A 21,836-nucleotide genomic window follows, 5' to 3' on the forward strand; every position below is an offset into this window, starting at 1 on the left:
ATATTCGAGGATAGATTACTTTCTGGCAGATCAGAAGTTGCTTGCAGATATAGTATCGCTCTGCCATATCCCAGTGGGTATCTCGGACCATTCGGTTGTCAAGCTAGTATTTAACCTGGGGTCTAGGAGTATAGCGAAAAGATGGACACTTGACAGGACACTCTTTCTGGATGAGAAAGTGAAGGTAGAGCTTAAAGAGAAAATAACTCATTTTTTCAATTTTAATATAGGTTACTCTACCGAACAAGTTGTCTGGGAGTCCTTTAAGGCATACCTGCGGGGGCTATTGAGCTCTCTAATGATTTATAGGAGGAATACTAGTAAGAAAAAAGAAATAGATGATCTTAAAGCTATTAACCCCTTGGCCGTGGTGGTAATTCCGCTGCGGCGCTGGGGGGGAGGGGGGCAGCGCGGCGGTCCCATGCTCGTGATGGAACCGCTCCGTCACAAACCTGTGGCGCGCTGTGCTTGTGACGGAGCGATTTTGTCACGGAACCGCTCCGTCACCAGCACAGTGCGACCGAGGCTGGCGACGGAGCGGTTCCGTCACCAGCTTGGAAAGGGTTAAGGAGAAAGAACTAGAATTACAGCAGGCTGCCTTGATAGCTAGGGAGGGTATTCCCAAGTTGGACAGTGAGTTGTTCAGATTACAAGCAGAGTTTAAAGCTAGAAATGATTAGATCATCAAGGAAAGGTGGGAGGTTAGTAGATTACAGAATTTTGAGTACGGCGAAAAATGTAGATCCCTCCTGGCATGGAAGTCGAGGACAGAGAGGGTCAGAAATAATATCAAGAATTTGACCCAAAGGGAGTCTGGTCTACTGATATCAGAGGATGAGTCGATCAGGTAGGAGGACAGGGCATTTATGCAGGGTCTATACCAAGAAGAAATCAGGCACGGACCAGAAGAAGTCAGCACCTGGTTAGACCGGAGAGATTTACCCCAGTTGTCTGAATCGGATAAAACCTATTTAGCCAGTGAAATTACGGAGGGGGAAATTAGAGAACTAAAAAAGATGAGCCGAGGTAAAGCCGCTGGTCCCGATGGACTACCGGTTGAAGTGTATTCTGACATCCTAGAGACAGTTGTCCTGGTGCTAAAAACACTTTTTAATAGAATACTTATACAAGGTGATTGTATCCCCCCATCATGGTCAGAAGCCACTATAACTTTGATTGCCAAGCAAAATAAAGACCCACTAAAAATTGAGTCTTTTATAGACCAATTTCATTGTTAAACTCTGATCTGAAGATCTTTTCTGGGATACTGGCCACTAGATTAGCCTGAACTATAAAAACAATTATTCACCCAGATCAGAGAGGGTTTATACCTGGGAGGCAGCTCAATGAGCTTACTTTCCAGGTAATAGGGGCAATTGACTTTGCGGAGGAGAAGGGGTTGCCACTTGCCATCATAGCAATCGACGCTGCTAAGGCGTTCGACCAGGTTAACTGGGTGTATCTCTGGGCTACCTTGACGAGGTTCGGGTTTCCATCATTTTTTATTGAAGGAGTTAAATCTTTATATCTGAACCCTCGAGCAAAGGTTCTAGTTAATGGTGAATTATCAAAATGGTTTAGTATCTCTAGAGGTACCAGGCAGGGATGTCCCCTGTCCCCCTAATTGTTTGATATTTATATTGAGCCTTTTGTTTGTGCACTTAGAACGGACAGTATTATTTTACCTTTTAAAATTACGGGTCTAGAGCTTAAAACTGCTTTATATGTGGACGATCTTCTCCTGTATACTTCAAACCAAATTGATGCAATTCCGCGATTATTTGAACTGGCGGAGGAATTTGGAAGTTTATCTGGTTACAAAATCAATAAAGAGAAAACCTATATAATGGGATGGAATAACTTAACTGCCATACAGGGGGCTAGAGAAAAGATTAGGTATTTGGGAATATATTTAACCCAAAAGTTGATGGATATCCCTAGGATCAGCTGGCAGAAGGTAGCGAAGGAAGTCTGTAAGTTAATGTTAAGATGGGGAAGTTTACCACTGAATATCTATGGGAGAGTTCAAGTCGGAAAATGACGATCCTCCCTAAAATAACCTTCCTGTTTAATACAATCCCGCTGCCATTTAATCCTAGGGATATCGCTAGCCTTCAAGGGAAGATTGGTTCTTTTATATGGGCCGCGAAAACACCCAGGATAGCCTGGAAGAAACTAAGGAGAGGGCTGAAGATAGGCGGTTTGTCTCTCCTCGATTTATTTTTATATTGCCATGCCTTCCACTTTAAGAATTTTAGAATATTGGCCAATAAATTAGATTCTTCCTCGAAGGGCCGCCTTTTTCAGGCAATGTTGCAGGATCAGTCACCGGGTCAGGAATTTTTTCTTTTAAATTCGGGGACCCCAAATTTTACAAAAAAGTCAGTCTTAAGATGTTGTTGGCGGCTCTTAAGAACTGGGGATAAATCAGGAGAGTCTTGGGGATACCATATTACAATCTGCAGGCTCCAATCTGGGATTTCCCTGGCACCCCTGATTGCCTCTTAGATCAATTGTCCCAGCCACTTAAAGCGGCTGGTATTAAGACGTGGGGTGACCTGTGTCTAAACTCTCAGCTTATGAATTGGGAGTTCTTTACGAATTTAACAAATGGGACCTTAACCAGATTCAAGTTTTATCAGCTCTCGGCATGGTGGGCAAGACAATCAACGGGGATTGGAGAGGACAGCTTGCCCCTTGATTCCATCTGTAGTGGGGGAGTTTGGAAACGGGAGGTCTCCTTCTGGTATAGGACATTCACTGGAGTAAAAGACCGCTTGGATTCTGAACTGGTAAACCTTTAGGGTAATGTTCTAACTGGAAATCGTGAGGAGATACAGAAAATCTGGAGTGACTCTTTTTCCATGTCTCAGAGAGTAATTAAACCAGCAAATTTGAGGAAAAATCACCTTTTTACAGCTTATAGGGTGCATTGGACCCCGGTTAAACTATCTAAGGGGACAACGGATACATACTATTGTCCCAGATGTAAATATCCGGCACCGGACGATCGACATATGTTTATGGACTGTCCAAAGATCTCCAGGTATTGGGTGGCTGTATGTGGCTTCCTAGAGGAGGTCCTATCAAGGCCTATTGCTTGCTGCCCTAGATTGGTTTTATTTGGGTTGCCACTGGGCTACAATATGAACAACTTTGCCGCACAATTTTTGTTCTATGTGATAGTTATTGCCAGAAGAGAAATATGTAGAGTATGGAAGTCTGAGGCTCCACCTATATTTGCTGATTGTTTAAAAAACATTATTATGATCAGTCAGTCAGACATGGCTTGTGATGTAGCGAGTGCCAATAAAATCTGGTCTGCATTAGTGGCCTGGACGAAGGAACTAATATTGGTCCAATGATTATGCCAGAGGTTTGTTGTCCTGTCCTCCCTGGTACCTATGTCTGTCCATCGAGGGAAACAGGAGTTGGACTAGGAGACAGCCTTACCTCTGGGTGAACCCTGTATGCCGGACACAGACACCGGGGGTGGCAATTGAGTATGTCTGTGTGGAAGGCGCAGAGAGATTCCATCTAGAGTTTATATCTTCTGGTGGCATGTATGAGGACTTAAAAAAAATGTTAATAAAAAAAAAATTAACGTATCCACGTGTATCTGAAGAGCAGACCACTCCATCTCAGTCGTCGATTACCCCGACCCATTTGCCCCACATGCTGCGAAATTTCTCAGGACACCCACTGGCTACATATAGAGGCCGCTCCTGTGCAGGCACCAATCCACCCCTCTGCGCCAGCGCCCTGGAGTGGGTGGGGCAGTATCCAGCCAGTGAGCAGAAATGTCCTTCTTGGCAACCACCAACGCTGTATTGAGGAAGAGCTTCTCAGCCCTGTGTAATTCTTTTTTTATTGATAATCAGGAACGCTACCCGCTTCACAAATATGCAAAAAAGAATAGTTGCAAGAAAGCAAAATGGTTCATTACATTGAATTAATTCACCTACAAATATAAAAAGAAACAAGCATTGGAAATGCAATAGGGCTCGCATTAGGAAAGTTTGAGCTATTGGTCTTGAATGAATTTTTTTTAATTTATGTTATTTTTTGAAATGGCTAAATTAATAGCTTTGTCATTTACAATGCCAATAGTTATAACTTTCGCAAATGTGACACCTATAGCATTTGTAATGCAACATGTTTTGTATTTGTGACTTAGATGTATTGATATTACAAATAATAATGGCTTTTATTTTTTTTAAATAATTAATACTTAATTTATTTAATTTGTAATGGCAATAGCTTAAACTTGTGTAAATAACTTTTGTGAAGATTATGTTCAGTGTTTTTTATTGTGACGAAAATCCAAGAACAGAAGTGAAATATTAACATCTTTTTGGGATTTGTAATAAAGCGTGAAAGCTTGAAAACAGCTTGAAACATTGAAAGAACATATTTGAACCAGTGATGCTGTGGTTGCGCTGAGTGATGCTTTGGTTGCGCTGAGTGATGCTTTGGTTGCGCTGAGTGATGCTTTGGTTGCGCTGAGTGATGCTTTGGTTGCGCTGAGTGATGCTTTGGTTGCGCTGAGTGATGCTTTGGTTGCGCTGAGTGATGCTGTGGTGGCGCTGAGTGATGCTGTGGTGGCGCTGAGTGATGCTGTGGTGGCGCTGAGTGATGCTGTGGTGGCGCTGAGTGATGCTGTGGTGGCGCTGAGTGATGCTGTGGTGGCGCTGAGTGATGCTGTGGTGGCGCTGAGTGATGCTGTGGTGGTGCTGAGTGATGCTGTGGTGGTGAGTGATGCTGTGGTTGCGCTTAGTGATGCTGTGGTTGCGCTTAGTGATGCTGTGGTTGCGCTGAGTGGTGTGTGCATCGGTGGAGCTTAGTTGGAGCATCGGTGGAGCTGTGTGGTGGGTGCATTGGCGGAGCTGTGTGGTGGGTGCATTGGCGAAGCTGTGTGGTGGGTGCCTTGGCGGAGCTGTGTGGTGGGTGCATCGGCGGAGCTGTGTGGTGGGTGCATCGGCGGAGCTGTGTGGTGGGTGCATCGGCGGAGCTGTGTGGTGGCTGCATCGGTGGAGCTGTGTGGTGGCTGCATCGGTGGAGCTGTGTGGTGGCTGCATCGGTGGAGCTGTGTGGTGGCTGCATCGGTGGAGCTGTGTGGTGGCTGCATCGGTGGAGCTGTGTGGTGGCTGCATCGGTGGAGCTGTGTGGTGGCTGCATCGGTGGAGCTGTGTGGTGGCTGCATCGGTGGAGCTGTGTGGTGGCTGCATCGGTGGAGCTGTGTGGTGGCTGCATCGGTGGAGCTGTGTGGTGGCTGCATCGGTGGAGCTGTGTGGTGGGTGCATCGGTGGAGCTGTGTGGTGGGTGCATCGGTGGAGCTGTGTGGTGGGTGCATCGGTGGAGCTGTGTGGTAAGTGCATCGGTGGAGCTGTGTCGGTGGAGGTGTGTGGTGGCTGCATCGGTGGAGCTGTGTGGTGGCTGCATCGGTGGAGCTGTGTGGTGGCTGCATCGGTGGAGCTGTGTGGTGGGTGCCTCGGTGGAGCTCTGTGGTGGTTGCATCGGTAAAGCTGTGTGGTGGGTGCATCGGTGGAGCTTAGTGAGTGCATTGGTGGAGCTGTTTGATGGGTGCATTGGTGGAGCTTAGTTGGAGCATCGGTGGAGCTGTGTGGTGGGTGCATCGGTGGAGCTGTGTGGTGGGTACCTCGGCGGAGCTGTGTGGTGGGTGCCTCGGAGGAGCTGTGTGGTGGGTGCATCGGTGGAGCTGTATGGTGGGTTGGCAGGCGCATTGCCAGAGGTCGAGCCCTAAAAAGGGGAAAAAAGATGGCCACTGAGATTTTGAAAGGTCAGTCACAATTGTAAATGCACCAGATTCTGTTACATAAGAAATCTTGCATTAGCAAAATGTGACTGAACATTTAAAACAAATTAAATCACAAACCCTGGAGTTTAGAATAACATCTGGTTCAATATAAAAATGGGTCGACAGTGGTTGTTCCTTAAAGCCTCCAACAAAGCTACAAAGCAGGATAAGTTACATCACACCATGGAGGCCAATATTTAACTGCTCGAATCGGAGTTGCTGACATGCTAGCCCATGAACTATGGATCGAAAGGCATCTGGGATCTGCGCCTCAGCCAAGGAGAGGACACAGGGCTTCCAAATAGCCAGGCATAACAAGAGCAAACTAGTAGCCTGGCAGCTGCAATTTGTTCTTCTTCCAAAACATCAAAATACAAAACGAGTCTGGGAGAAGGCAGACAAGCCCTCGGCATTGCTGTGGTGGGGAGGGGGGGCAGGGAGAGGCAAGAAGGGAAGAATAGGGGAGAGTAAGGGTGACGAGACGCATAGGGAGCAGCAGCCTTTGATGTGCTGGCCAGCCGTGGGCAGTGAATAATTAGGGGAGGAGAAATGCCAGAGCGCACGGGGCGGTTAACTAATGAGGCAGTAAAAAAACAAGCAAACTCCGTTGTACACCCAAAAAAATAATGTTTATATTTAGGGTTACTGATAAGGGATATTCTTGTACTTTAATGTATCTAACTTGTACACTCAATTTTACAAGAAGATTCCTGCAAGATTAGATCCAAAACCTATGCATGTAAAATTCTCTGTTCACCCACATTGTTCGCCCTGTATTGTGTATCCAGCACTACAAGCTTTCTAAATTTCGATTAATAAAACTGCATTAATGCAGATCTTGAAAATCAATATTTGATTCGAGAAAGTGCAGCAAATGCAGAGTGAGGTGAGGACCTCCTTGTTGTAACTCTCAGTTAAAACGAGCATCTGAGCTCTTCTAGGCTCTCCGCGCTCTGGAATATTTTGCATTTAGACACAAAAGTGAGGGCTCGAGGCTCGATGTTGGGAAGAAGCATTAAGAATGGCTTCACTGTAAGGAGCACTTCTGTTTCATAATCATCTGCAGTGCATTAGGGCAAGAGTGATGAAGGCACACTTAAATATGTTTCCGCCGCCCAACGTAATCCCTCGCATGTGCAAAGTCAATTGTGTATTTCAAAAGAGGAGCAGCCCATGGAAGGCGCTACAGTGCCTCGATGCGAAGAGTTGTATGAAGCACTACGAAGCGCTATGTAACTGAAGATGATCAAATAAAGCAATTTGATCAAGCTATTCGCCCTCCAAACGCGCTTCGGCGCCTCGCCGGTAATAGGAAGCGCTATATGAATCACTATGAAGCGCTATATAATGGAGCATGATAAAATAAGACAATCTGATAGCGCTATTCATTTTGATAAAGCATGAGCTAACCAAGTTCCGAAGAAACGTATTAAACACAAATAAATTGCGATGGGTTAATCGAGGCTGGCAAAAATCTTCTGGGTGTCATCTAGAAACCGGACTTTCAAATTCAGCATCATCCTGGGAGTGTGTGTCAGAGATGAGAGCGAGGAGAAAGTGAAGCGGCGGGGAGAGAAAAACAAGAGTACATGCGACTGCAGAGACAGGCAAATAATAAGTGGAGATAGGCAAGACAGACAGGCATGGACGCGGCCGCGCGGTGACAAATGCGCTGAGAGGAGAAATGCAGAGCGCACGCTGAGAAGCTTGTGGGAGGGAGGCTGGGCTGCCTTTGATGTGGTAATGCGAGGCAGGCAGGCAGGCGGCTGGTGGCATTGTGCACGTGCTTTTTAGGGCTTGCGCTTGCGCAATGACCTAAAAACCACATGCACTGCATGGAATCGCCAGTGGTTAAACTCTGGATAAGCCACTATAGAGCTTCGCCAGCTATGCGCAAGCGCATCAGCAGGCGAGCCCTAAAAACAACAATGCTACCTAAACGTGCAAAGGAAATTCCAAAAAAGAGGGAAAAGAAACCTGTGTCATATTATACACCTCTATATAAAAAAAACCAATAGGTGTTTATAGTATAAAATCTTAATTCATGTTTATAAATCCAGTTGTCTTTACATGATAATACACTCCATCATTCATCTGTCACCTCCTCTCTGGGTGATCCCAAATTACCATGGCTTTCTTCAGTGCTCCTACCCTTTGGGCATACAGTTCCTCTATCTTCCTAACATGATCCATTTTCGTTATTCAGCTTTTGTATAACGGCGGAATCAGGGATTTCCACCTTTTTTGAAACTAATGATTTACCTACTGACGACCCCATAAATAAGTACTATTGCTTTCGCAACTGTAGGCAGCAATTGGAGAACGGGATCCCAAATAACGCCACTTGCCAGTCGGGTTTGATTTGAATTTGTATGTTTTCTTGGCATATTTTCCCATGAACTTATAGTAAAATTCTGCCAACCCTGAGAAAGATCCAACTTCCTATTTGGTTGTTAGGTGCTGGAGCATCGCTACTATAGTCCATAATGTCAGTTTTTGGAAAGATGCCTTTCCTACGTACTTCATGTCCAAGATACATCACAGACCTTAAAGAAAATTTACAATTCCTCAATTCAGCTGTAAGCCCCTTAATGGCTACTCTTCCCCAGACTCATTTCAACCAGTTATCCTGTTCTTGTCTTTCTCTTCCCGTCAGTAATATATCATCTTGGAAACACATCAGCCCCTCAAGGTCTTTATACAACATATACATCAGGCGTTGAAATACGGCGACTGCCGACGCCAGGCCGAAGGGCATGTGTATAAACCTGTAACATCAAAATTGTGTGATAAATGGAGCCACCCTTCTGCTGGATGGATGCAGAGAGATCTGACGGTAGACAGAAGTGAGGTTGATTGTGAAAAACCACTTAACCCACTTTTTTTTGGACAAGAGTTCATCGATTGGTGGAAGTGGAAACTCATCCACAACAATATTTTTATTAAGATCTCTAAGATCTATGCACAACCTTATACGTATACCAGATTTCCGAGCCACAACTAACGGCGTCATCCACTCTATACTTTCCACTGGTTTAGTGATCCCTTTCTTTTCTAATGTATGCAATTCCTCCATCATCCTCTCTCACTCTCAAGGGTATATTCCTCACTTTAAGGCACCTTGGCACTGCCCCTTTTTTTTTAGCAAAATCCTGTATGTAAACCCATTAAGTATATCCACATTTCCAGAAAACATATTGGAAAACTGCTCCAACATTTCCTTTACCATAGAGATCACTGGTTCTCCCAAGAGCAAGACGTGGTTTTCACTGTTGGGATCTAATGTAAGACCTAGGGCTCCCTGGTCTATCCATCCAAGGACTGATGGCCCTGTTTCTGCCACATACAGCTTCCCTTGTTGTTTCCTGCCTCTAAATTCAGACATCGCCGATCTGTAACCCACCATGGGAATTCTCTCACCTGTGAAGGTGATCGGATGCACATCAGTTGCATTTAATTGATTTTTTAAGACTCTCACAAACTTGTCGTCCCACACTGAATCTTGCACAGTGTTATAGGGAGACCCTGAACTTGCCATAGTTTGCATGTCCACACCACCAATAGCCATTTCACATGAAGGTTTCCTTTTAACCATTTTGTTGACTCCTGAGACAGCATTGTCAATGCTTAGGATACTATCCTCGCAGAAGTCATCTTCAGATTCCTGCTTCCCCACCAACTCCTCTTCATCACACACCTCACATGTTCATTCCTCTTCCTACAGATTTTAGTGAAATGAGCCAAAATACCACAGTGCAAACATATGGATCTCACTGCCGGTCAATTTTTGTCTCTGACTAAATGTCCCTTGTTACCACATCTAATACAGGTGAGGCATTTGCCACTCATAGCCTTTTCATTTTCTTTTACAACAGAAGAATTTCTATACTGCATCCACATCTTTTTCTGGGCTCCACTCTAATTTATAATTGGCACACTGACTCCACATTCTCCCCATTTTTCAGCGCAGCCTCAGCACATCTCTTTGACAATTACATTTTTTTAACAATGGCTAAAATTTTGTTTAGAGGGGCATTCCCACACCCAATATATTTCCTGAACACTACAGGCCTCGAAAAATCTTCTCGTCCACTCACTATGGCAAGTCAGATTTTATTAGGACGAGTTATTTTTGCGACCTACTGGTCCATTCTGGTGTGTGAGCTGGAAACGAACAGGTGTTCTTTTCATTTAGAAAGTGAATGAGCAATAAAGATTCATTTAAATTAACCGTGGGCGGAGTTCGCGGAGTTGCACTACGCAAAGCTACATAAAGTGAAAAAGAAACTCAGCCGCACTACGCGGGTCTCCGCAAGAGGCGGAGTATGGTGGAAAAATGCTGTTTGCGGTGATTGCGCAGTGCCGGATGCTTGTCCGCAGTGTGCAATTGTTGCTAACGGCATCATGCACAGCGCAAGACTACCTTTTCTGCTGCTCAAGTAGATTTTTACTTGAGCGTCAGGCTTTCTCAACGCGAACGGGCAGTTTCTCAACGCGAGCGGTCGCAAGCATAAGTGTCCACTCGCTATTATTTATTTTATTTTTAACATTTATAGAGCGCGACGAATACCCTAAGGCGTCTCGGCGCTATGAGAAACCTGACCCCGCGTTGAGAAATCTCGCTGGGATGTTTATTTTCCATGCTCACCAACTTGATGTTGGCGTCACAAATGAGGTAAAATCTCACCTGGAGGTGGATTTTCCTCGCTCGCGCTCGCCAACTTGATGTTGGTGAACGTGAGCGAGGAAAAAAAACTCTGCTATGCTGCGTGAAGCAGAGTTTTTCAGATCTCCGTGAGCTCTGCATAACGCGGAGTGAGGGAAACTCCGCAAGCGGAGCGAAGTTCCTTCCCAGGCTTAATTTAAATCTTGTTTTTCATTTTAGACATTTGCTGTCTGTTCAAGGACAAAGGTCAAATGTCAATTTGTATTTTTACTAATTGCTGGTTATCTTATCCTAGAAAATAGTGTTTACTTTTCTTTCTCTTACTACAATTAGAGGTCTTTGTCAAGTGGGCTGTCCGACAGTCATCATGAAACGAAAGGTGCAAGATGTCAGGTTTTTTCTAATGCAAAAAATGTAAATAGCTTGTAAATGAATAATACAAATATATTTCAAAATATATATTGCGAAAGCATATTTTTCTATTTTGTAATTGATGTGCGATAGAAACAAGGATCTAAATCTGAGCAAAACAAATAAGAACACTTTACTTGATGATGTGCAAATGATAAATATTTGCAGAAACTCAATTTCCAAACGTTGTTTTTACACTAAATAGTTTTATCACTAAAACCTCATATCAGCGGGAACATTTGTGGCCATTTCAATGGAAAATATACTGATTGCAAATGTTAGTGTGCTACCACTTCATGCTTTAGTTATGTATTTATTAAGAGATATACCGTATTTTCTGGCGTATAAGACGACTTTTTACCCTTGAAAATCTTTTCAAAAGTTGGGGGTCGTCTTATACGCCGGGTCATTTTATAAGCAAGCGTATATAGCCTAAACCCTATATTTTAAAAGGAAAAGTAGGGGGTCTTCTTATACGCCCAGTCATCTTATAGGCCAGAAAATACGGTCGTTTTTAAACGTGATTTGAGAAACATTGCTGCCCCCGTCCTGATGACCATGCTGTTAATTAACAGCAAATTAGGTGTCTTGAGGCTAGATTTGTATTATATATGGAGCAATGGTTTTGTCTAATAAATCAAACAAAGGAGTTTTTTTGTACAGCAGACCTTCTGAACTTGCGTATTTGAAGATGCTCTCATATGTGATAATTAAGACAATGGCGGTGGAGTGAATTAAAATATTTGCCCAGGATCATAAAAAACAATTTATGGGTCAAGAGCATTACAATCAGGTTGAGTAGATTAAGTCAATAGACATACAGGTCTAGTCACATTATTATGATTTTTCAAGGCCTGCACTGGTATTATTGAAATGCATCATAATTTGCTCCCTCACCGGCTCATCATGCAGAAACAAAGTTTGCATGAAAGCGCAATTTTTGTTTTTGTTTTTAGTGCAGCCACATAATCCTCTCCTCTCTCTCTTAGATTATTTCCTTTGGATGAAATTATACCTCTCTATGGTCACACAAACTGTTGGTCGGTAGTAACAGTCTAAATTATCCAATGCATCCTTGTATACATCAGTCTGCACTTTTACTTGGTTACTTCTCCATCTGGTGATATATTCGCAAACCCTTAGGACTCAAACTCTGTAGTAATATTTTCTTCCTCCTCGTGCCCATTTTCTTATTTCTAAAGCCTCAGTATAATTCAGGAAATAATCCTTCCAGTCAGGCCACTTCATTTGGGGCTCACCAGCCCAAGGAAAAAAGGGTAAAAGTGGGTTCAGACCAAAGGTTTGTGCACTCATAATTATACGTAAGGAGCTTTATAAGGATTCCCATGGGTTTCATTTACCACCCCAATCTTTACATTCAAAATTAACTGTAATACCTGTCTCAAAACAACAGTAGCTCGCAAAATACTCACAAATGCCCTAAACGTAAGTAGTCTGTAAAAAGGTGTGCATATCACTGAAGTCAAAATAAGCATTGTTGTTAATTTTAAATTCTGTGGGTATGGTATCTTTCCCCAAAGAAGTCACGTTTACTACCGGCCAGCATTATAAGTTCAAGTGTACAGCTCACTGACACGCTGCAGTACTGAAGATCAATGCGGCAGATGGTACATGCAAAGTTCTGAGGAAAAAAAAACTGTTCCTACAATGGTGTGCGTATCACCGCAGATACGCAAGTATTATTATCATCTTCTGTCGAGGGCACATCTTGAACTAAATTAAAGTGCCTGCACAAGACTGGGGGGAAAGGTGTGCACATCATCAATGGATGCACACGGAAATAGACACTCCTCTCCAATCAAAAATTACAGATTGTTGTGTGCACTATGTCGCATTCCCTGTGTCACATGGCGATGTAGTTCCCTGGGGCGCAGGGAAGCATCCCAAGCTGAGCATCCTAGCCAGCACTCAAAGCGGCGCACAGGGAAGTTTCTCGAGACGGGCAGATCGTAGAGGCAGGCCTTGTGCACAAGCAACGGCAGGAGGGTCTGTGCATCAAGCGAGTGGCAGAACTCCTTAAAAATATAATTATTTTCTTCCTTACACCACTTCATGTCCTGATTGCACAAGAACATGCGAGAGTCCAAGCCCACCTTCTTACTAGAGTCTCTACAGTGATGAGCGGCGTCTCAGGGAATTCACGCTTGCTTGCGCTCTCTGATTGGACTCCTCTCGAGTGGTTGAAGGTCCATCCCATCCTCCGTTGCCAAATTGAAGTGACGAGACCGGCAATTAATGGGTAAGGACTACTTTTACTAGATAGCAGGCGCACAGCCTCCACTCCTCTAGCTAACTGTCATTCCTTCTTACATTCTAGAACTACTTCTATGATAACCAGCTAGTCTGGATACCATATCCTCTTCAGCGGTCATGTTTTTTGACATTCATTCAGAGACTTGCTGCACCAAACTCTTGTCCAAATAGGACTTGGCAGTTGCACACAATGCAAGAACTGTTGCTTCTTTAGGTCAGCAATGCCGAGTACATGAGAGCTGACCATAAAGCTTTAAGAACTAGGGTACCGTCTACTTCTTGAATTGAGCTGTCTCGGACATGACGTTCGCCAGATACTGCAAACGTTGCTCCTTGATAAAGGGATCTGAATCAAAAATGCAGTTTGGTGCAAAATAACGACAAACAAGTGGCGCAAACTGCATATCTAGCTCTGCTCTAAATATTTGAAAGCTGCATAACATTGAGTGTCTGGTGAATAGTTTGCCCCCAAAACTGTTGTTTTGGCACAGATTCTTCTCGAGAGACTGGTAAGCATTAATGGTAATGTCGTTTTTTTATTTTTATTAATCTTTGCTTGATTCTCTCAACATTCTGGTGTGGTATTTTGGTTAAACAATGTTCTGCCTTAGTCTTTTTTTTAATTGTTTTTATTCTGTGGCGGACTCTGATGTTTAACCTTCTTGTGGGCCAATTTTGATACATTCCTGGATACTGCTGAGAATCTTATTGTCTACAATGTTTTTATTGTAGTACTTTTTTAATGAAGTTTTTAGCACACAAGAACATAACACGGATACAGTGCCATTAGTTGCCACATACAACAAAACATACCACTTTGTTATTAGAATCACAACAATGCCATTGCCCCATACCCCATTCACATATTTACTGGACAAGTTGACCCTGCATTATTGTCTATAATGTTAGGCACTTTCTTTGCTCATTCAGACTTTAAAAAAACGGTGCTATGGAGCAATTTACATTACTCCACAGCTACTTCCGTGATTTGTTCTTAGGATGTACAGTCCCCTGATGAAGGGTCTCATGACCCGAAATGCATAGGGATGATTGACACGACCTGTTGAACAGTCTGAGTTATCAAAAACTTGATTTAAATCCAATACATGCATTTATGAGAAGTATCAATATGATTTCATGAAAATGCAATAAACAGCAACTCATCGATATATAAAGAAACTATGAATTTTTGTGGATTTTTTTGAAATTGAAAATGGTTATTAATAACCGCATAGGAGTGCAACAGGGGAGGGATACTAAGTAATGTTCAACTTAGTGCTTATTTAGAGTATTGATTTGACTCCCTCAGGTCAGAGGGGGATACCAAACTTTTTAGAGGAGAAGGCAGAAGCAGTAGATCCCGGAGTGCTGTGCTGTGGACTGACGCGAGTGAGCGAGAGGACGCGCTGGGAGGCTCTTGACCAGCTTCAATCACCTCGCTTCTCCCCCTCTGCAGCTCAGGTGAAGCGTCCTCTTGGCTGGTGTCTTTTCCCCGTCCCCTGCTCTCCTGCTCCCCTGCTACCCGTGGAGCAGGGCAGGACAGGGCAGGGCAGGGAAGGAAAGGAAGGGCATCGAGGTCCGTACAGCAGCGGCACCAGGTCTGAGCGGCAAGGTTTGCAGCCGCTCCAAACAAAAAGCATTTAGAGCCGCGAATACAATTCGGGAATGGCCCGGTCGCAGCGGGAGCCGCAGTGAGTCACCCTGTAGCGGCAGGAGCCGCGGGAACATTTTTGGCGATATTTTGACTAGGGGTGAGTGCTGTTACACACATATTGAGGCTTGGGATCTGCTGACTTTGTGTGCTCCCAATTCGAACGCCGAGAGAAAGGGCGGGCAGAAGGCAGAAGCGGACTATTCCTCCCACAGCCCAGCCCCAGGTCCTGGCCCCGGCCCCAGCTTGGTTGCGGCCTCGTCTGCAGAGTAAAGTACAGCGCAGAGCTGCCCACCGGAACACGGGATCACAAAGATCATAAAAGACCACAAAAGATCATAAAGAACTTTGAGGTGTGGAGCACTTGAAGGAGCATTGAAGGCGCAAGGCAGGCACAAGGCGGAGGAGGAGTGGCATTCCCTGCACATCGAGAGCAGAGAGCCGCTGTGAGCCGCGGCAGGTGCGCAGTGCATGCGGGCTTCGGCAGCTGAGGTGGGCTGAGGTGAGCTGAGCTGAGCTGATGTGAGGTGAGGTGAGCCACTCACCAGTCCACCCTTCTACCACCTTCCACCACCCGCCATCACGCTGCCGCCCAACCCCCTTCCCGGCGCTCCATCACTCACTCTGCTACCCGTTTCCCACCCTCCAGTAGCCCAAAGGGAACACAGCAAAGCTCCAAGCCTAACCCCCACTGGACAAACCCGCAGGTCAATCCGGAAGGGCAAGACCCAGCGTTAAGGGGAGTCGCCACACCGTCATCAAGCCGCCACCAAGTCGCCGGGGTCGAGGTGGGGCCACCAGTTAACAGGTGAGAAGCCCTGCCCTGGTCCCTGTTCTCTGGCTCTCTCCCTAAATCTTTGTGCACTTACCACCCCTGACAGGTTAGGAGGAGTGCAGCCCCCCCCTGTTAAACCGGCGATTAACCGCTTGGGGGTCCGTCATGGAAAACCCCAAGCCACTTAGAAGACTCCCACGGAGGAAGGGTACTACCCTCCGCTCCGCCTCCCCGAAGGGGCACAGCAGGAGTCGCCACCACCCAAAGACGAGATGTCAAACACAGGCGGCCTATCTTCGCAAGTGCAATCGCAGCCTCGGATTAGCGAGTTTTTTTATTAAAACCCCTGTTCAAAAGGGCTTCTCCCCTACCGAATCATCTCAGCAGGATACGGACTTAAAAGCTGACGCCCAGACTGATAACCACCGCTCCCCCGGACTTGCCTACGTTAAAAACTCAACCCTGGAGAAACCCTCTCTACCCTCACCCGAATCGTCCACCACACATGAGACACTCCATGAGTCATTTTACAAGACACACCAGTTGCTCATCCCATCTCAGGATGTTGCCGTCACGACTCATGACAGCTCTCTCCTCTCACTGAGCGCCTTCTCTGCAGCTTCGGGAAATCCATCCTTATCAGCCCTCAGCTCAGACTCCACAAACATCACGACTTTAAACAACGCGACTAAGCTAGAAGTCCAAGCCCAAGTCCATGGCAGCGTTCTGTTTTCACCATCTGAATACACTGACAACTGTTCTATCGCAGACTTAACATCGAAGGCTCAATTACAACCCAGTCCAAGTGCATGCTCAGGGGCCCCTTCAACTAGCCGGAACGTCCTCCTACCTTCAAACATGAGCCCAAAAAATGAAGGCCTCTCATTATCTCACAAACTATCCAACCGATTCCTGGCCTCCCTAAAAAGCCGAATTGAGGAATCACTCACCCACTCACCAGGCTTAAGTCCTTCCTCAAACTTCTTCAGAAACCCTCCAGAGGACCAGGAATCATCCGTGTTCACTCTGTCGGACCCCATAAACTCTATTTCGGTCTCACTGACATCCCTCCATGCCAAACAAGACGCAATTGCCAAGGCCACACTATGGCAGTCGCAGAAAATGGAGCTGCAGATCGATCTAATGCAAACTCTGGCATCAACACTGTCGGATCTGGGCTCCAGGATATGCACCCTCGAAGGCCTGGCAGGGACAATGGGCAATCGGAATTCTTGTCCCTGTAGCCCAATAATCAACAAACTCTCGTCCCTCCCTGAAATCATGGGCGCAATCCTGAACAGCGTTGAGTGCCACAGCTGCAGACAAGGAACATCTCAGCCTATCCCCATGCAAGAGTTTCAAATTCCATCTATCCTCGAAGACCCTTTGCGCTCCGCCTCACTAGCCGGCCCATGCCCTGTGAGAAAAAATACACCCCCTCGTGCCGACAAAGCTATTAAAAGTTCGGCCAGCCTTTCATTAGGGACCAGCCCTGGCCCGCTCCAAGCGGGCTTGGAACTCACCGAAACCACATCGACGCAAGTATCAACCATGCGATCCGATCGCTCCGACAGCACCCATACGGGCCTGACCCACAGGGTTTCTAAGCCTCCAACGAAAACCTTACTGTCAAGGCGGGAAAGGAAAAAACTTAAAAAAACATTCGAAAAAACAACGCTTATTGAAAAGAAGATCGGGGCTCGAAGGGTTAGTGGCACTCAGTCTACCAGTTAATAAACCAAGGGGTCTCACCTACTTCCCCATTTTCAACCCACCTGTAAAACCCAAAATAAAAAACATCGAGAAAAGTAAGCCCCCGCTGGCTCAATGGTCATCAGGGAACAGCCCGGGTCACCAACCCTGGGCAGTTCCTGGATCACAAGAGCCCCAGAAGCACCCACCTCAACCACAGTAAACGTATTACTGCCAAACAAATCTACAGGAATAAGTACCAAAGACCACAGCGCTGGGAAACAGAATAACCCTGTACAGATCACTGAGGCAATAATAGAAGACCGGAATAGTCCACCTCAACCCCAGGGAAAGGCAGAAATCAAGAACACGGATCTTCACAGCCCAATAGTGGGCACTGCCACAGACCGCAGTGCGCCCCATCAATTAGAAGACCTAACTAAAGCCTGTTAAGACTTCCATCCACAGCCGCAGAGCTATTCTTTGCCTCAAGTGCCACAAGTTTCGGGAATGACAAGTCAATTGGGGGGGTCTATTTACCCATCTGAAGCACGCTTCCAACTCCTGATGGCGACAGCTCCTTTACCTGGAACAGCCAGGAGCCAGGATCACCAGGGCCCGGAAAAGAGCAGAACTAGTATTTTATCCACACTACGAGCATAAGGGCCCATATGATACTCTTAACAAATGCAATCTCCTCTGCCTATTCAACTGCATTCCAGCACTGGCCAGGATCACCTCCTCAGACCTTACATCAGTCAAGGTCTCCACAATACCAGGGAGAGGGGACTCAGAGGCCACCATTACAACGTGGTCCCAGGAATCCATTAGGAATGCAATTTTTAAGGAAGCCAACCAATTTGAAAACTGGGGCATTGAAATATGGGTTCCCACCCAACAAAAATACCCCCACGCCCTTCTCCCACAGGCCCCTGCGAAACAGCTTACCAGCGTACTGAAGGGGTCCCGGGGCGCAACCCATGCCTGGCTTCCAGAAGCGTCGAAAGCTGACAATCTCCTAAACATTGCATGCTATAAAAATCAACGTATGATAAGCTGCAAATTAACTGCCCTGTCCCCCATGTCAACGACATGCGCTACGGAGACTTAGTCCCAGAGTCGTCAATTAACTTTGCCCAACAACAGCGATCCTCCTAACAAGAACACCAACTGGCCCGATTCCAAAGTAACTATCACATCTTGGAACACGAGCGGGCTAAAGTCAACCCTTGCTTCAAAATCAGTTGTTGAATTCCTGAACAAAAGCGACATAATTTGTTTTCAGGAGACCTGGCCTCTATCCCCATCGCCTTTGCTTGGTTATCATGAACTTTTTCAACCCGCCGCTAAGGTCAATTCTTACGGAAGACCCTCAGGGGGCCTCTCCTTTTTCATCAGTCACAGGTGCAAGTTAATGGCTACCCCTGTCACTCGGAACCTGACCGCAGGGCAGACGGTTCTGATTACCGGTCTGTCTTTTTCAGGCAGGGCACGCTCTATCCTCCTAATTAACATTTATCATAATACTGCAAAAACCGCAAAATCAACTACAACGGATCTGATGATAAAACAACTGGAAGACCTTCAAGCAGAATTTGCATCCACGGAGGTACTACTACTAGGAGATTTCAACATCAAAGACCTCGCATCCAACGGTCTCTTAGCAAGGAAAAATAAAGAGCAAGAAGCGATGATCACTTTTCTGACAACCCATAACTTCCGCTCGGCTCAGCAAATCTAGCTGGAACTGCACCCTGACGCCCATTTCTTGCCAACATTCAGGAGAATCTCAACCATTGACTGCATCTTTCTTTCCCCGCTTCTGGGTAATCGCCTGGCCAGGATGGAAATTCCCTATCGTTTGGAGAGTGACCATAACCCCATAGTGGCCACACTGGACCTGCAAGTGCAAGTCTCCCTCGAAACGACAGATATGGGGCATTCAACGCGAGCCGAATTGCACACTATGGTTAGAAGAATTAAATGGGACTCGCGGGGATCTGCCAAGGTGGGAACCTGGCTCAAGGGCGAAACGCGTAACTTCAGACATAGTGCCCCGACAGAATAACACCACCGTTGGGATAACTCCATTGCTAAGCTACAGGATCTCCTGGCCGGGCCCCTGGTCCATCATAGAACATTTGGGCCACATCCAAAGCGAACCCATGACCCATTGTTAGCCTCTCAAAGAAAGACCCTCAGGAAGGCTGTCCGCCAGCACAAACTGATTGGAACCGTGCACACCGCCAAAAAGGTGGCACTGCTGCGGACGACCTACAAGAAATCCCTATGGGAGACCAAGAGACTCAAAGAACAGTCAGAGTGGGTAAAAATTTTCGACCTTCTCAAGAGCAAAAGTCAGTCCCATTTTTGGGATTATATGAACAAACTCCGCTCCACCAACAAGACGAGAGGAAATGCAGTCTGTGAAGAAGCCTGGGCCCTGCATGTGTCCGATCTTTATCGCAGTGACCCTGGCGACCCCGCGGTGATAGAACTAAGAGCTCGTGCCGCTTCCATTCAAACAGAAACTTTAGAACTGACCACTGCAGCCGAGGTCACCAAGCATCTGCGAGCCATGAAAAAAGACGGAGCTCCAGGATCCAACGGTCTCCCAGCCGGGTTATTTAAATGCACCCCGGAAGAGTGGGCGGACGTTCTGACTCCCCTATTTAACAACGCTTTCGCGACAGGCCAGCTCCCAGACTCTTGGTTAGGTTCGACTCTATGCCCCATATTCAAGAAAGGTGACCCTGCGTCACCGGCTAACTATCGCCTCATTGCCCTATTAGACCTGGAGGCAAAGGCATACGCTCAATGTCTTCTTCGGTTGCTTGAAAAATGGGTCGAAGAAAATAACATAATACCATACTACCAAACTGGGTTCCGGGCATCGGCCTCCACAACAGCCAACATCATTACTCTAGCCGCTCTGAGTCAAAAAGCAGCACAAAAAACCCATCTTCCACTATATTGCTGCTTTATAGACTACAGCGCGGCTTTTGATAAAGTGTCTCGGAACATCTTGTGGAGGAAGCTGAACAAATGGGGGATTCCGCATGATCTACTAGGTGCACTAATTTCCCTGCATAGGAACACGTGGGTGCAAATTAAAACCAGCCCAAAGACACTTTCTTCAAGAATTGCTGTCGAAGATGGGCTAAAGCAAGACTGTGTTCTTGCCCCGCTGCTGTTCAATCTCTACACAGCCGACCTCGGTACATTCTTGGAGAATAGTAACCTTCTCCCGCCAAAACTGGGACCCGCTAAAAAGCCTCTTCACATATTACAATATGCAGAAGATATTGTAATAATGGACCAAGCAAAATCGGGTCTCCAACGGGCATTAAGTATGCTTCATACATATACCTCCAACAATGCCCTGAAAATCAACCAGGCAAAGACGAAGGTACTGGTATTTGGCAGATGTAAGAACAAGAAATGGTTGGCATGGAACATCGGGCCCGCCAGGATTAACACAACAGTAAAATATAATTACCTGGGATTCTGGTTCAACGAGACGTCCAGGCCTACAGCTCACCTAGCAGCTTTGCAAAAGAGAGCAGGTGCAATTACATATTCCCTGACCCGGCTGAACCAAACTTTGAGCAGCCCCTCTGCAGAAGCCATCCTGAAGGTGGCTAAAGCTACTTTACTTCCTGCATTAACTTATGGACACCAGGCCTTTACTGGAGCATGCTCCTCCAGTCTTGAGCTCGCCCAAATCTCCACCTACAAAAAACTTTTCCATCTGCCAAGTTTTATTCAGCGGGCAAGACTACGATTGGAGCTGGGCCTACAAAGACAATCTCTTCACTGCGAGGCCGATATCCTGAAATATTTTATTAGGACCCTAAAAGCAGGTGATAACACTCTTAAATTCCAGCTAAAAGGAATCCTGTCTAGCCCTGGCAATCCCTGGAATACCCAGATTATAAAGGCCATAAGAGTGTTAGAGATTGACGAGTCAACACTCCCCTCAGTCACTATCCCATACTCGGCCTGGAAAAGCACCATCAATAAGCAAGTCAAACTTATTTCTCAGTCCATGGAGCTGCAGGCTCTAAAGACATCAACCATTCTGCTCCCCTTAAACTCTTCGTATCTTCTTGGGCGTCCACAAGCATACTGCCAGGAAAACTTAAGCAAAGTGGCTCGGAAGAACATAATGTTTATGCGACTTCTAGGCCTGCGCTCGAAGGCCTTCAACAAATGGGCCCCAACTAGCGAGGGGGGGGGCTTGCAGGCTGTGTAAATACCACTCCGAATCATGGCTGCATCTCCTGTGCTGCTGCCCGGCACTAGCAGCCCCCAGAAGGTCGTCCCTTTTGAAACCCTTGTTCTTAAAATGGGGCGCCAGGACGTGCTGGGAGGCCTCGGCCTTGTGCTTTACATCTACTGACATTCAAGTGCTCGCTAGGTTTGGAAAACTTGTGAGACTTTTGGACAATCTTTTATTACCTCCCCTGGTTGCCATGCTTCTCCCCTCTCCCCCTCCCCCCTCAAAGACTCATTACAAACTTTTTTCGTCCTTTGGCCCAGTACTCTC

General features: G+C 46.1%; 1 protein-coding gene across 4 annotated transcripts in view; it reads left to right on the forward strand.

Moving 5' to 3' along the window:
* CEP43 (centrosomal protein 43) overlaps positions 1-21,836 on the forward strand; it is a 300,006-nt gene that overhangs the window by 37,335 nt on the left and 240,835 nt on the right. The window lies entirely within an intron of this gene.

Source organism: Lissotriton vulgaris, chromosome 6 (genome assembly GCF_964263255.1).
Source record: "Lissotriton vulgaris chromosome 6, aLisVul1.2, whole genome shotgun sequence".
NCBI lineage: Eukaryota > Metazoa > Chordata > Amphibia > Caudata > Salamandridae > Lissotriton > Lissotriton vulgaris.